A 17,555-nucleotide genomic window follows, 5' to 3' on the forward strand; every position below is an offset into this window, starting at 1 on the left:
AAAAGAACATCGCACGGGAAAGTTACTAATTTTTTTAATTAAAAATAAATAAAAATTATATCCATAATAGAAGGACATAAAATATCATTACTGTCCCAAAAGATGACACATAGATGACAGTTTTAAGCTGAAGCTCCTCCCAATAGTTTTTAATTTGCACATAAGTCCCAATACCATGTATTTTTGCTATGGCTTTTTTTTTTTTTCTTTTCAATTTCATTTATTTCATGACTTCCACTAAATATTCATTGTATTCATAATATTTAAAAAACGTTGAAGTAGAGTTGTATCCTCAAATAACTAAATAAAGGAGTTTAATTCCTCTCTGTTTCAATTTAAAGCCAAATTGTGCATAAAAGCAAAAAAATTTCCTTTGTTCCACTATGTCTTTAGTACCAAAATCACAAATCCATTAAAACCAAATTGTGCATAGAAAATCTTAGAAATTGAAAGACAACTTTAAAGTGTTTTTTGCATCTTCTTCCTTTGTTACTTTGTAGCAGTCCCTGAATATGCCCTTTTGTTTTCCTTGGGTACAGATGTTGGTGTGAGTTGCACATTGCTTTGAACATCAAGTTTCACTGATGTAAGCCTAGCAATAGAACAGGTTGAGGAATGTATTACAACATATACATCTTAAATATCATATTTGTAATTTTGCTAAATTAAAGGATACGTACTTCTGTCATTTTATCAAGCTAAATTGCTTTGTCAATTTCTTCAAAAGAGTCAAAAAGTTTCTTGACGGAGTAGAATTCCCATCCTTACTTGAGATTATAGTCATTTAGTTGTATTTTTCTTTTTAATTGAAGAAAAATATAGCATTCACATACTAACTTCAAAATTAAAAAAAAATAAAATAAAAATAAAAACATGATTATTTGATAAAATACAAATTGTACATAGAAGTAATTAAAACAATGGAAATCTTGAGATGAAACAATTAACCCAAACATAAAACCAAGTTTGAGATAACCAAGAAACTTAAATATGCAATCATATTCTAATTTCAAATTCTTTCTACAAACATATTACCAATAAATATGCAATAAATAGTTCAGAATAAAGGAAAGACTAGTAAATACCTGACTTTCCTTGTCTTGTGGTTGTATTACCAAATAAGCCAGATATCAAAATGCTAAATCCCTACCTACAAAATAGTGAGAATCCAATTTTCAGCCAAGAAACATTAATAGAAGAGAAATAGTGCAGTACAGAAAGTTTGAAACAGTGTAGTATAGTGCAGATTTTAATGAAACAGTGCAGTGTAGTGCAAATTTTTCTTTTTTAATCTCCTTCATATCATCAAACAATTTGATTGTGAGAGCAGACAGCTTACCCTCATAAAAAAAAATGAGAACTCTTCCTATATATGTTATTTTCTTCAAGAATTAAATAGATTAGCATAAAATTTTTTATGATTCTATCCAATGAAAAAACAATCACCTGCATCACCATAGTGGCTGTTGTTAGCTAACTTTAACTCTTTTTTTCCATAGTGACCAGTAATTTATAGAGGCAAAGGAACCCAAATGTTAAAAGCAAAAGCCTAAACTAAATCCTCTAATTGATTTAAGAATTCCATTTTGTTTTATGCAGTTACTTTCAGTTATAGTCATGTAGCCTTGCAAGTATTTGAATGTATCTTATCTAATCAATGTGTCAGCTGCATCATACCTTGCATGTCCATATGTTCATGTGTTTGAAGACAAAAATAATGTTGTTGAGCAATATAATATTCAATTCTGAAAAACTAACCTCAACATACTCCACACCAATTTCGCTAAGATTATCAGGAATGTTGTGTAATGAAAGCAAGTTGATAACTCCACCTCTCTCAGTTTCCACTAAACAAATTCAAACCCATAGCTCAGTTTCCACACAAAAAAATTCAAATTGATTATCACCATTTTAATATCTATTTAAAATATTGAAGATGTAACTCACTTCAAAAAATATTATCGTCAAAACACACTACTAAACTCAATTACAAAGTTCCAAACCTAAGACTTATCTAAGCATGTGCACAAACTCAATTACAGATACAAAAGAAACACAGCTAAAACAGCACATATTAAAATAATAAGCCAACAGTAAACTATTGAAGTTATAGAAACCAACAACTGTCACATAAAAAGCTGAATAAATCCCTCTTGAATTACAAAACAGCTGACTTCACCATCTGTTGCAAATGCAATTCACAGAGTTCCATCTTTGGGGTAGCCCAAGACAACGAAGCCCCACATTCTACTACTGGTTATAATGTATCACACCACTTAATTCCAAGATACATCTTTCAATTTATGATACAAAAAAGAAAACAAAGTTCAATACAAAAAATTTTATCAACATATACTCAAAAACATTTTGCAAAAAATAGGAAATTGACCCAAAACCACCTACTCAAATCAATAATGCATTCACAAAAGAAAATTCCCAGGTATATGTATAATGGTGTTTTTTTTTAAGGATTGAAAAGAAGTGGAGCAACTATTATGACAAAGAATTTCATTAGCGTAATCATATTTATAATGAAAGTGGCAGAACACAAAGTGCTTTAGAAAATACCAGGTATTGACACATAGATGGCTAAGAAAGTGAGTCCACTTAGAAGCACTCTGCTTCATGGAATAGGATATTCTCCAATTACTAATTCTCATGGCCCTTCAAACCACCCATGGAACAATGAATTTTAGACTTGAATTGGAAACATCAGAAGAAGTAAAGGGAAATCCATAAAGCTGGATTGTTGGGGTCATCTATAAATATATATAAATATATATATATATATATATATTCTATTGAGAGTGAAAGAAGACCAGCTATTTCAAGCATAAAAATTTAAAAAAAAAAAAATCAAATTGATTATCGTCAAAACACATGAAACAAATCAAACAAAACACACCAAAAAATTTATTTGAATTTTCTCAAAAACGACCCTAGAAACCCAATCTTTACTGCCAATCTCTTCAATCAACAATAATTCCCACAATCACAATTCAAATAAGAAATACATACCCACTTAGACAGCCATTGGTTTCTGCTTAGAGAATTTTGTAGGGGGATTTCTGGAACTATGAAAAATCAATCAGAAGGGCAAAAACTTAGTACCTGATCCTGAAATCAATGGCAAAAAAAAAATAAAAATCAGTGAAAAAGGAAAGACGAAAAGAAGACTGCATAACAGGTTTTCTGAATCGCAAGGTAACAGGGTGGTGAGACCATTCTAAAACTACAATTTAATCAACTTCAAAGTAAATTAATTTGAAGTAAACAAAAGCAGATCAAATCCTAAGTCATAATTCTGACATCAAAGTGATTGAAAGCAAGCATAAATGCAGACCAACCATAGACTACCACTAAACAAATTCAAAACCATAGCTCAGTTTCCAAAAAAAAAAAAAAAAAAAATTTGATTATCGTCAAAACACAATACTAAACTCAGTTATAGAGTTCCAAACCCAAACTCAATCAATTACAGGTACAAAGAGAAATGCAGTTAAAACTACAATTTAATCAACTCTAGAATACAAAATAGAAATCAATGAAGCTAGGGTAAAAAATCTCAGAAAGGCTAAGAAAAAAAGCTAAACTAAAAGCTAAGAAATCCAAACTAAACGAATACCATACCTTTAACCCTACTGCAAAAACTAAAATTTACTAAAATTAACAACAATTTATAGCATAATAATATATTACCAGTAAATTTTATTTATTTCAATCAACCTAAACAAATAAAGACCAATAAAATTATGGTATATAACACCAATAACCTAGAGGCCAGAGGTCAGAGATTAGTTCGTGTTGTGTTTTTTAGGGAAAAGATGGAGAGGTTGAGAGAGAGTTGAAGAAGAAGCAGATATCTTCGATTTTGCATGGATTCAACACTAATCAAAACAAATTATCCAAATACCTAAATTAAAGAAAATCAAACCAAATCCAAATACCTAAATCTAAGATAACAAAAATTAAAATACCTGCACTGGTAGCGGCTTTAACGGTATATGACGGTGGTGGGAGGCTGGCACTTTTTGCCACTAAAGGAGTGAGAGAATGCCCATGGGATATGGTTTAGGGGTTTTGAGAATTGAGAGAGGCAGAGGCTAGAGAGAACCAGGGCCGGCTCAACAAGTTTTGGGGCCTTAGGCGAAAATTTTAAATGGGGTCTTTTTATAATTAAATATTAATAAAATAAAATATATTTATATATTGAATTTTTTTATTTAAAATCTATTTTTCTTGCTTTTTGAGATGCAAAATTACTAATTAAGTTTTTGTATTTAAGTTCCTCTAACATTTCTTTTTCAATTGATAATAAAGCTAATCCACTTAATCTTTCTTGTGACATAGTAGAGCTTAAATAATATTTTATTAATTTTAATTTTGAAAAACTTCTTTCTGCAGATGCAACCGTAACAGGTATTGTTAGTAATATTCTATAAGCAATATATGCATTTGGAAAAGAATCTAGTCTTTTTAAATAATTAAGTACATTAATTGGAGTATTTTCATCTATTTGCACAACTTCTTTTAAAACTATTAGTTCTGAATATAAATCAGATGTTTCAACATTATTAGGACTATTTTCATTATTCTCTTTTTGTTGTATAATTTCATCATCTTCCAACTCTTTTTGGTAAGTTTCTTGTTCATTTGTAATATTTTCACCCAAACTTTCTATTGTGTTTTTTTTAATACTGGTAACAAATTTATCCATAGATCCTTTTTGAGATTCAATTTGTTTTTCAATTTTTCTCTTTTTAAGAAGTTTTTCATATCCGGATAAATATTTTCTAGTAGACATTTATAATGAGAAAATATTTATAGATAAATAAAACACAATTTATAATTAAAAATGATAATTTAACTAAAAATAAAATTTAAAGTATAGAACAATAGAACCTGGTTATTGCAATTTTTCTAGAGCCGTGACCACTTGAAAGTTTAAACCTGCATAAATAAAAATTAATTTAATACATGATTTAATAAATTAGTGTCACTATAATACAAATGAGTTAATATGATATACATCAAATTATTAATTGACATAATAATTTATAATAACAAATAAAGTGTCAGATAAAAAAAAAAAAAAAAAAGAGTTGAGAAACCGTCGGACCAAAGTGAATAACTATTTGGTCTTAACCCAAAAAAAAAACTGTGCTGTGGTCAGTGGTTTGTCACGTGACGTGACATACCACTGACCACAGTACTCCTATTAAAAAAAAAATTGAGAACCACACCAACCGTCCAGCCGGATCAGCTTTTTTTCTCCAAATTTTATGGCTAAGTTTTAAAGTAGATAAAAGTTCACAGACGGGCAGAACAAAAAAACGTGTCCTATCCCATCAAACAGTTGTGCAGTGCAGTGAATGGGTGAAACAAACTAAAAATATATATAATATAAGTTAAAGAAATAGGTGGCTCTTGAGTCTTTATTTTCGGAAAGACAAAGACAAAGACAAAGAGAAAGAGAAAGAGGGGACGAAAAAACTGAAGCAGCAAAATACCTTCTGTGACTGCCGGCTGGTGCCTGATAGAGTGATATGCAGGAATCAACAAAGAAAAATTTTAAGCTAGAGGGGCTGACTGACTCACTGAGTTGATGAAAAAAGATCAAAAATCAAGATGAAGATGAAGAAAAAAAAGGTAAAACCGTAAGAATATAGATGAAGAGGCAGAGAGTTGAGAGGTTTTTCCTTTGTTTTTGACCTTTATAATCTCTATTTTAGCATATTTCAAGACAATTACGTTATATTATTAATGAATTTGTCTGCTATTAATTTTAATTTTAGCATATTTCAAGAATGAGTTAATACATTTGTCTCCTAAAATTTAATTGTGTTAGCTGAAATTTGACTTTTTTTTTTCCTTTTTAATCTTTTGCATTTTAGGATATAATGGGGCCTTTTTAATGCATTTTATTGACCAATAAAAATGCTTAAAATTTTTTTTAACTAAAATATATAAATAAATATATTATATATAAATTTTTTTTTTACAAGTGGGGCCTTCTTTTATTTGGGGGCCTTAGGCGGTTGCATCTCTTGCATCTGCTGTTGAGCCGGCCCTGGAGAGAACGGCAAAAGAGAAAAAGGGTATAAAACCTAAAATAAAAAAGAAAAAGAAAATAGTGGTAGAATACCCGGTTTATAAAACCTAAAATAAAATAGTGGTAGAATTGGATTCTGGTTTTAAAAAGGTTTTATTATTATTATTATTATTATTATTATTATTATTTTAATATTATGCTGATGTAGAAAATTGTGAGAATTTCAAAAGCTTCGGTTATATATATATATATATATATATATATAGATAATAATAAATATATAGGTTAAAGGTGATGGTTATTCGTAAGGGCCAACTGTAATAATATTTTTCATTTAACATTCCTGAATCCTTCCTGATTTTGTAAGGGTTGTGACTCGTAATAATTGTGCTGCCAATTATATTTGCACAATCATGCATTACTATATTGGGTGCGAACATATCAAGTACGGCGTACCAACCAATAATGCATTACTATTTTAGGAGTGCAACTTGGTCAGATTATTGGTTAGACTTTATGAATACCATAACTGAACTGACCTAATTTTTTTAATTCCAGAAAATTGGACTAAAAGTAGAACTAAATTTCCATACACAACCAAACCAACTAAACATGCTTTGGATTTTATAGGGCATATCATTTATGCACTGATTTATATGTCTATCAAGGGACTAAACGGCACTGAACTCTAATTTATGCAATGATTTCAATAACCCATGGGATTGTCGTTTACAGGTCAAGAAATTACCGTTTATTGATATTCATGCTTATCATTTTCACGGAGTATATACAATACGGTTGATACCCTTGTTCACCATCAAAATCACAGAAAAGAAGGTTTCTAAAGGCTGCCAGATTCATTCTTGAGTACTACAAGAGGATCAAAAAATCGATCTATTGAGAATTATGATTTTAGAATTTCCAGATCTGAAATTTGGCCCAAACATAGGTGCATGTGTAGGGTTTCTCTTCTCACAACCCTAGACATATATAAGGCTTATTTTAAAATCCATCATATATGGAGACAGTGACCAAGTGCTTAATTTTTTTGTAAGAAACTACTGTGTTTATACGCCGTTGAGTTTTGTAACCAAGTGTTTCTTGATCTTCACTGTTAATAAAGTAAAGAACTTGGCAACCAACAACATTATTCATGTGGTTGGAGTTAGTCACATACTAGGATCCGTGCAAAGGATTAGTCACAGATTGGAGATTTGTGCATCAAAGAAAAGAAGGCTATTACAAAATCAAGTCCAATTGGGTATTGGAACGACGGTTCAACTGTAGGTTGGTATTTCAGGATAGGCTAGGATAGTTGGTAATATTCCTTATACTTGTAACCGTTTGATTGTAGATTAGTGAATTCTTGGGAGTGATGACCTTAAAATCACTCGGTGTAGTTTTTGCCTTGCGAGGTTTTTCCCATTTGTCAACAAATCACCGTGTTAAATTTATTTTTCATTGCATTTAATATTTTTGGTGATTTGTTGGTGCCTCCACAATTTGCACGCAATTGAACTTAATTAATCAACTTGGGTAATTGAATTAATTAACCGGGGTCAAGCTATTTTAACCCAACACTTAGAACTTAAAATGTTTCAAAACTTGTAGTTTTTTTTATGTATTTATGTAATATAAAATCCTATTCTAACTTAATTTATATATATGTGTGTGAAACTCATTTTTGTATCAATAATATCACTACTTGTTATACTTCTTCAAAGTACTTCATGATGTTTTTGAAACCACTGAGAACTATTCAATTACAACTAAAATGTTTTTTGTTATAGAATATGCCAATTACATAAAAATATGAACCTAACAAAAATCATTCCAAAGCATGATAACATATGGAAGATCATAGTATCAAATAGAACATAAAACATAGGTGCTTAACTCTCTTAGGGAACCTTTACGAATTGGAGAGTTTATAAAAATATTTATAATTCTTGAGTAAGTATGAAAACTCAATTTAGTAAAAAAAAAGTGTTAGGTTCTAAAGACATAGGATTTTATGTATTTAGAACTCTAATTTGTATTGTTGGCAAACCATGATCAAAACAATGTGTTTAGAAGTGTTTTAGTCTTGCTCAAAGTTATGCGTTTATGTAAAGTTGGAATCGAGCTTAATGCAAAAAAGCTTAATGCATTTCGGCCTGGCTCGATCAATCGAAGCTTATGCTCGATCGATCGAAACTCGGTCAGAATGTTTTTCTGCAGAATTTTCCAACTCAGCCCTAGGTGTTTTAAAACGTTTCTAGGGTTTCTTATTTGTCTTAAGTATAAAAGGCAAACCCTAGTTACGTTTTAGTGTTGCTTATATTGCGGTTTGTGTAAATCTCTTGTGAGATCTAGAGGAGCTTTCCTTTACAAAAGCTTAGGGTTTTCAAGGAGAAGATTTATCTACACCTTGATGATCAACTCAGTTGCTGCCATTGAAACCTAAAGAAAATACAAGCGGGTGTGCTTGTATCTGGTGGTGAATCCAAGAAAGAAGGAGTCCATGGATTCGGAGCTTGCACGTGGTCGTATCAGTAAGTTCTATTGGTTGGTAGCAATAAGAAGTCGAGCGTGGGGGCTTGTAAGTCTTATTGTATGAACTTCGATTCTTTCAAGATAGTGGATTCAAGTTTACCTTGAGGATAGTTAGGTTAAATCCTTAACAGGTTTTTACTGATTTTGTTTCCTAGGTGATCATATCTTGTGTTATTTATTTTCCGCTGCTTTACTTGATTTGATCTTTGTTATCGTGATAACCTAGACTTGTTAAATTGGATTAAGTAACAACTTGGCTAATTACCTAGGTTAAATCAATTGGTTTTAAGGGGTCTAAAATCTATCAAGTGGTATCAGAGCGGGTTGCTCTTCTGTTGTTAATCTTTTGATCACTAAGCTGATCCTTGACCCTTTTGTTATGGATTCTTAGAAATTCTTTTTGCTTATTCATCAACTTGCTTACTTTGTATATTTGTCTCTTGTTGAGTTTGTTAAATCTTTCCTTGGACGTCTCGGTCTTATAATATGTGGTAATACTTATTTGTGTTATACTGCCTTAACCGCCTTAAAGGCACGTGATTCTTGTCTTTAGTATTTAGATAGTGGTTGTTCCAGGCATATGATAGGAAACAAAGGATTATTCAAGACCCTCTTTGAAGGAAAGATTGGGACAGTCACTTTTGGAGATGGAAGCAAATCTGTTATCAGAGGCATTGGAACTGTAGACATCCCAAGGTTACCGGTCTTTGAAGATGTTTGGTATGTTGATGGACTGAAGGCAAATTTACTCAGCATCAGTCAGATTTGCGACAATGGACTGAATGTTCTCTTCACTAAGTATGAATGTGAGATACTTGATGGAGGAGGTGATTGTATGTGTGTTGGTGTAAGAACAGCGGACAACTGTTATGGATTAACACCAAGCATAAGCAACAAGTGTTTTAGTGCAAAGATTGATCAAGTTGATTTATGGCATCAACGGTTGGGGCATGCAAGTCATAAGCAGTTAGAAAAGATTTCCAAATGTGATGCTGTTGTTGGTTTACCTAAGTTTGAGAAGATAGATAAGTGCATATGTGGACCATATCAGATAGGTAAACAGATAAAATCTAAATATCCGTCTATGGCTAGTGTTCAAACTTCAAGACCTCTGGAGTTACTGCACATTGATCTTATGGGTCCTGCTCGAGTTCAGAGTTTAGGAGGAAAAAAGTATATTCTAGTGGTTGTGGATGACTTTACCAGATATACTTGGGTTGTGCTTTTGAAAGATAAAGCTGAGACTCCTGAGAAGATAATACATCTGTGTAAGAAATTGCAGGTTGAAAAAGATACTGTGATTGCCAGAATCAGAAGTGACCATGGAAGAGAATTTGAGAATACCAAGCTAGCTACTTTCTGCAATGAACAGGGCACACATCAAGAGTTCTCTTAACCCAAGACACCACAACAAAATAGAATAGTTGAATGGAAAAATAGGGTCGTTCAGGAGATGGCACGTGTCATGCTGCACAATAAAAAATTGCCAAAATCTTTCTAGGGAGAAGCAGTTAACACTACTTGCCATACATTCAACCGGGTGTATTTCAGACCTGATTCCAAAAAGACTCCTTATGAACTCTGGAGAGGAAAGAAGTTGGTCGTTAAGTATTTCAGGATATTTGGTAGTGATTGTTACATTCTACGTGATAGAGAGAACCTAGAGAAATTTGATGCAAAGAGTGACAAGGGATATTTTCTAGGGTACTCCTCTACTAGTAGAGCATATAGAGTGTATAATCTAAGAACCAAAACTGTCATGGAATCATCAAATGTTGTGATCAATGATGAAGTTTGTCCAGAAGCACATTCAAAAAGTACTACTCTAGCTCAAGATAAGCCTATGGAGGTTAATAACTCACTTCCTGTTGATTATATTGGGAAATATAGTGATGAGGAGCTAATGGTGTTGAATGATGCAATTTCTATGCCATCAAGTCCTAAACCATCCACTTCGGTTCATGAGACTCAACAGGTTCAACGAGATTTTAGTCCTTCATCAGAACAGAAGAGTACATCCACATCCCTAGTTAAAGGTCCTTCCTCTAGAGTAAGGCTTAATCATCCCTTCTCAAATATATTGGGAAGTCTGAATGATAATATGAGATTAAGGTTAAAAGCCTTAAGTGTAATTACACACTCATACTATCTGTCTCAATTTGAACCAAAAAAGGTAGATGAAGTACTTCAAGATGCTGATTGGGTAAACTCTATGCATGAAGAACTTCATCAATTTGTTTGGAATGATGTGTGAGAATTAGTTCCTAGATCAAAGGGTGTAAATGTAATTGGAACTAAATGGATGGATCTTTAAGAACAAGTCAGATGAACATGGCACTGTTATCAAAAATAAATCAAGACTTGTTGCTTAAGGCTACACACAAGTGGAAGGGATTGACTTTGATGAGAGCTTTGCTCCGGTAGTAAGATTGGAATCCATTAGGATACTGTTGGCTATAGCTAGTCATCTGAACTTCAAGATATATCAAATGGATGTCAAAAGTGCTTTCTTGAATGGAATGCTGCAAGAAGAAGTATATGTTGAACAACCTAAAGGCTTCGTTGACCCTCACGAATCGGATGATGTGTATAAATTGAAGAGAGCTCTATATGGTTTGAAACAAGCTCCATGGGCTTGGTATGATAGATTGACTGCATATCTCACTGAGTATGGCTTCAAAAGGGGATTTGTAGGCACTACTCTCTTCATAAGAAAGGATAAGAACAATTTTGTTGTAACTCAAATTTATGTTGATGATATTGTTTTTGGTGCTACTAACGACTTTCTTGCTTATTCTTTTGAAGATAAAATGAAGACAATGTTTGAAATGAGTATAGTTGGTGAACTAAGTTATTTCTTGGGATTACAGGTGAAGCAAACGGACTCAGGGATCTACATCAACCAAGAAAAATATGCAAAGAATCTAGTCAAGAGATTTGGACTGGACAATACTACCCATGTCAGAACACCAATGGTCGCCAATGCAAAATTAACAAATGATCTATCAGGTGAGTCTATTGATGTTACATTATACAGAAGTATGATTGGATGTCTTTTATATTTGACTACTAGTTGGCCTGATATTGCATTTAGTGTTGGTGTTTGTTTTAGATTTCAATCTAATCCTAAAGTTTCACACTTAAATGCTGTCAAAAGAATAATTAAATATGTTGCTGAAACTTGTGATTATGGATTACTTTATAGTAAAGAGTCTAATCTGTCTCTTGCTGGTTTCTCTGATTCTGATTGGGCTGGTAATGCTGATGATAGAAAAAGCACCACTGGTGGGTGTTTTTATGTTAGTGCTAATCTTGTTGCTTTGATGAGTTAAAAGCAAAATTTTGTGTCATTGTTTACTGTCGAGACAAAATATATTGCTGCTAGAAGTTATTACTCACAACTTCTTTGGATGAAAAAGGTTTTAACTGATTATGAGATATCCCAAGATACCATGGTGGTTTACTTTGATAACTCTAGTGTTATTGACATATCTAAGAACCCTGTTCAACATTCTAAGACTAAGCACATAGAGATTAGGTATCACTTCATTAGGGATCTTGTTGAAAGAAAGATTGTGTGTCTTGAGTATATTCCTACTGAACGTCAGAATCCCGACATTTTCACCAAACCTCTTGATAGAAGTAAGTTTGAGACTCTTCGTCAAGTAATTGGTGTGATTCTGTGTCCCTGATCTGTCTTGGTCTTCTTGGTCCTTGTACTTTATTGCTCTACCCTTTGTGACCATTGTTCTTTGGTTTTGTTTTGTTTTTTGTTTTGTTTTTTATTTTCTAGGATTTGCATTACATAACATTCATGCATTTCATTTTAGGTGTTTTTTTTTTAATAATAAAAAAAATAAAAATAAAAAAGGGAGGAAAAATGAAGTAAATTTTGTTTTGTACTATTCTTCTTGGTTTTTGAGAATAAGGTTGGTCAATTTATTTTCATATAACATGTCATTTATACCTTGTTTAGCTTTGATGAGCTTACTTATTGCACTTTACTAGTTGAAACTTTGTAGTGCATGTTGTGTGGGAAAAATGTTTATGGTTTTTGATTACTCTGCCTTAATCTTGAAGTCACATGTTTTTGCATGTTGGACTTGAACTTTTAGAGAAATGCATAAATAACCATCTCATCACTATTCACTAGCCAATCATGAACACCTTAGTGCATATCATAAGATTTTGTGCTCGAGAAAGTGTAGCACATGCACAAAAAGAATATAAGGTGAAGCCTCGGTTTAAATTGTTTAATACTTAAAATTAGTGTGTACTATTAGGCTTGATGCCAAACTCACATGACTTAAAATTGATATGTATATTATGAGGCATAAATTCAAGAAATTTACATGATTGCAAGCTTAAGATCTAGGAGATGTGGGAGTTATATGATGTGACTCTTTAGGTGATAGTCTCTTTTAAATTCTTTGTGATGAATTTTGTAGATTTTGTGATTGATTGCTATTCACATATCATCTCACATGTATCTCAAGTTTTTGCTAGTTGCACACACTACACGAGTTACTCTTTGCTAAACTTTGTACATGTTATTGTGTGTGTTTATGGTCTGACCAACCAAGTTTTGCAAATACTTTGAATTTTGTGCAAAATTAATTTGTTGCTTGAAAATTTATGGAGAATACAAGAAATTTTATTTTTGGGGAATTTGGGCTTAAAATTCTTATTTTTGACAATCACATCATCACATACTCATGCATTTTGTTCTTAAATTTCAATGCTTTGAGTTGATTCTAAATGTTTTTCAAAAAACTGTGTTTTTCCTCAGATTTAGTGAGCCTCTACCCATTTTGATTGATCCATTCTATTTTTCGATCAATCGAAATTTTTTAAATTTATTAGAGAGAGCCTCTGTCTGTTTCGATCGATCGAAACTGATTTTCGATTGATTGAACTCTTTTCAAAATGTTTTGTTAAAGTCTCTGTCTGTTTCGATCAATCGAGGCTATTTTTCGATCGATCGAAACTCGTGAATCATGTTTTTTTAAAAAGTCAGATTGGACTTTTTAAAGGCACTTTTTCAAAAGTTTTTCAAACTTGCCTCTCTCTCCGACTTGGCTAAGGCTCCACCAAAGATTTTTTGTCGTTTTCTTCCGAAATTTTTGCAAGGTTTTTGTCTCCCAAGGCCGGTAAGTCCTTTTTGCCCTTCCTTTTGTATTTTATTTTCATGATTTCATGCATTTTTCATGCATATTCATTGGGTATTTTCAGCACTTTTCATATTTTGGGGTTTTTGATGATTCAAACCATTTTTGATGAAATTGATCATTGGGTTTTTGTTCTAGGATGTTACTATCATGATTCTTGTAGTTTAATTTGATCAATTTTGTGGTTTTTGAAAAATTGGAAATTCTAGGGTTTGAAATTGATTCGAATTGGGAATTTTGTCAAATTGGGTTCAATTGATGAAATTGGCTTGGTCAATTGATGTATTTGGTCATTATTTTTTGAACTCTATCATGTATGATGATCAATTCGTCAATATCTTTCAAATTGATCAAGTGGTTTTCCAAATTTTGGGGTTTTTGTGTTAATACCTCTATGTTCAAGCCAATTTTGTGAATTTGAACTTTTTTGGGACTAAATTGCACTGCATTAGGACATGCATCATCTCATTTAAATTGTTCATGCATCATATAGATTTTTGTTCTATATTTTTTTGTGCTAACTTGTAGTCTGCCCTTAGTTTTGTTTTTTGTGTTTTTGTTCTTTTGTTCTGTGTTTTGGTCCTTATCCTAACACCATGCCTAGGAAAACTAGAGCCCATAGGACCCCTTCCACTTCCTCTGAGTCTCCCTCTAGGAGTGAGGTGTTTAGGAATGATAAGTGCAGAGAGGCCTTTGATACTTTGAACAGTAAGCATAAGATATGGGCTGAGCGAGCTGTAGTTTTAGATGAGATTGATTCGGCCATTAGGGCTAACTTTGAGTCTAGAGGTTGGTTGCCTCTCTTAGAGATAGATCATCCACTCTCGATCGCCCTGATTAGAGAATTCTTCTTGAACCTCTCTTGCCATGTCTATGATTCCAACACCCTTGTTAGGAGTTGGATACGAGGTGTTGAGTTCCCCATTACCCATCGGGTAGTGGCTGAGGCTCTTGGGGTTCCGGTTGTTCGGGAGCCTGACTATCCCTATGATGAGTCACCCTCATTAGATGTTGTCATGTCATACATCACTGGGTTATCTATCCAGTGGGGTTCTGATTCTTGGATCACGTTCGCTGAGCTTACCGAGACTGCCTATCTTTTCTTTAGGATAGGATGTCATTCGTTGTGGCCTATTTCTTATTTCCACACCATCCCTCTAGAGCGATGTGTGTTTTTATATGCGTTTGTTTCTAGAGCGTCTATCAGTTTTCCTCATTTGTTCCTTCGTTCTTTGAACATGGTTCATAGGAGTTTTGTCGTAGGGCATGCACTTATTCATCCTATTTTCATTCATAGGATTTTGCTCTTTTTAGGTCTAGATAGTTTCCCATTTGGTGAGCCTGTGCATGTTGTTGCTCCTATAGGTGCCACCTTTCTTAAACAGAGGGTTGCTCACTTGAGAGTTGCTCCTTCACGTCCTAGAGGTGCGTCGTCTAGTGTTGTTCCCCCTCCTCCCTCTTCTACAGGTGCTGATGCTACTGAGATATCGGGTGCTGCTGTTGATGCTGATGTTCCTCCATCGACTGCTTCGGATGATTTAGACATTCGTCGTACGTTGGATCATGTCTTGACCATTCAGGCGACTCATGGATAGATTTTAGTGGACATGCTCGATGAGATTCATGCCTTGCGTGTGGAGTTGGCATAGTTTAGACCACCTTCCTTTTGATGATGGATTTTTGTTTGCCCTTTGGCATTCCGTCACAAAAAAGGGGAGTACTTTGTAGAGTTTTTGCTTTCAAGGGGAGAGTTTTTTCTTTGGTTGGAGATTGTGGAGTTTAGATTGTATCTAGGTGCTTCATATTGTATTTTACCTTTTTAGCTCTTGCCATGTTTTTTATGGGATATTCATGTTAGGGGGAGTAGTATTTTTTTGTTGGTACTTTATATGTTTCTTGTTTCAAACTGTTTATTGATTTATATTTATGAGTTATTCATTGATATATGTCTTTATTGTGAGTTGTTTGAAATCAAGAATTTATTTGTTTACTTGTATTGTTTTCACATATGCGGTTATGTATTTTGTTTAGCGTTTCAGGAAATATACAGGTTGATTCAATTGAGCTGCTGTCTATACTTACAACTGATGGATAGTAGTTAGGATTGAATTTGTTTTATGAGCATTATTTTTGTAAAGGGCTTTTTATTTTGTAAACTTTGAGCTTCTAGTTGTGTTTTGTCATGGATTGCCAAAGGGAGAGTTTGTTAGGTTCTAGAGACTTAGGATTTTATGTATTTAGACTCTAATTTGTATTGTTGGCAAATCATGATCAAAATAATGTGTTTAGAAGTGTTTTAGTCTTGCTCAAAGTTGTGCGTTTATGTAAAGTTGGAATCGAGCTTAATGCAGAAAAGCTTAATGCATTTCGGCCTGGCTCAATCGATCGAAGTTTAGGCTCGATCGATCGAAACTTGGGCAGAATGTTTTTTTGCAGAATTTTCCAACTCAGCCGTAGGTGTTTTAAAACATTTTTAGAGTTTCTTATTTGTCTTAAGTATAAAAGGCAAAGCCTAGCCACGTTTTAGTGTTACTTATATTACGGTTTGTGTAAATTTCTTGTGAGATCTAGAGGAGCTTTCCTTTACACAAGTTTAGGGTTTTCAAGGAGAATATTTATCTACACCTTGATGATCAACTCAGTTGCTACCATTGAAACTTAAAGAAAACACAAGCTTGTGTGCTTGTATCTGGTGGTGAATCCAAGAAAGAAGGAGTCCGTGGATTCGGAGTTTGCACATGGTCGTGTCAGTAAGTTTTATTAGTTGGTAATAATAAGAAGTCGAGCGTGGGGGCTTGTAAGTCTTATTGTATGAACTTCGATTCTTTCAAGATAGTGGATTCAAGTTTACCTTGAGGATAGCTAGGTTAAATCCTCTCCAAGTTTTTACCGGTTTGGTTTCCTGGGTAATCATATCTTGTGTTATTTATTTTCCACTGCTTTGCTTGATTTGATTTTTGTTATTGTGATAACCTAGACTTGTTAAATTAGACTAAGTAACAACTTGGCTAATTACCTAGGTTAAATCAATTGGTTTTAAGGGGTCTAAAATCTATCAAAAAGCATTTCAAATACTGCTAGGAAAAAGGAATACGAATTTAAAATCACTTAATTTGAAACAGTTAAAGAACAACATTTTGGAAAACTTCATTTAAAATTCTATTATTTTCTAAAAGTAGTCCAGTTTAGAAACTATCTTTACTTTAAAAGGTAGAGGTTCAAAGTCCTACTAGAATACAAATTTTCATATTCAATACTAAAAATTCCTTTGATAAAATTTAGAAAGCGTTAACTTTAAAACATTGGCTTCTAAGAATCTAATAAACAAAATTTGTAAATATCATGTATACTTGCCTCCCTTGCTAATGTACCCAACAACTAAAAACTAAAAACTTTAATCTTTAGTAAGCTCGGGAAAAAAGGGTTTACTTATAACCATGAAATTTCATGATTAGAATCCTACTTCCTATAATCATTTTTCTCTACTATTTCACAAGAAAAAAGCATTTGAAAAAAATATAATTTAATTTGTATTCATTAAATTTAGTCCCACAGTACTACCTTTCTCTACAGTTTATTCATACGGATGTCAGTGATGTCACCTACACCACTGAATACACCAATTATACATGGCCAACTAGCATTCATCCACAATAATATTAATAAGTTACAACCCAAAACCAGCTAAACTCTACACCATGGAGCCATGAATATACTACTCATGTTTAAATATCTCTGCCACCACGTGATGTTTTTCTCTTTCAATTTGAAAAAAATATAATTTAATTTGTATTCATTAA

The 17,555-nt window shown here is 32.9% G+C and overlaps 1 long non-coding RNA gene across 1 annotated transcript; it reads right to left on the reverse strand.

Annotated features, from left to right (window-relative positions):
• Positions 1-1,085: 1,085 nt before the first annotated feature.
• LOC115973704 lies at positions 1,086-3,110 on the reverse strand. The gene is made up of 3 exons (XR_004087804.1): positions 3,019-3,110; positions 1,759-1,847; positions 1,086-1,150 (listed from the first exon to the last, which is right to left on the reverse strand). It is a non-coding gene; the product is annotated as an uncharacterized LOC115973704 (long non-coding RNA).
• Between the last annotated feature and the right edge of the window lie 14,445 nt (positions 3,111-17,555).

This window comes from Quercus lobata, unplaced genomic scaffold, assembly GCF_001633185.2.
Source record: "Quercus lobata isolate SW786 unplaced genomic scaffold, ValleyOak3.0 Primary Assembly Scq3eQI_260, whole genome shotgun sequence".
Lineage (NCBI taxonomy): Eukaryota > Viridiplantae > Streptophyta > Magnoliopsida > Fagales > Fagaceae > Quercus > Quercus lobata.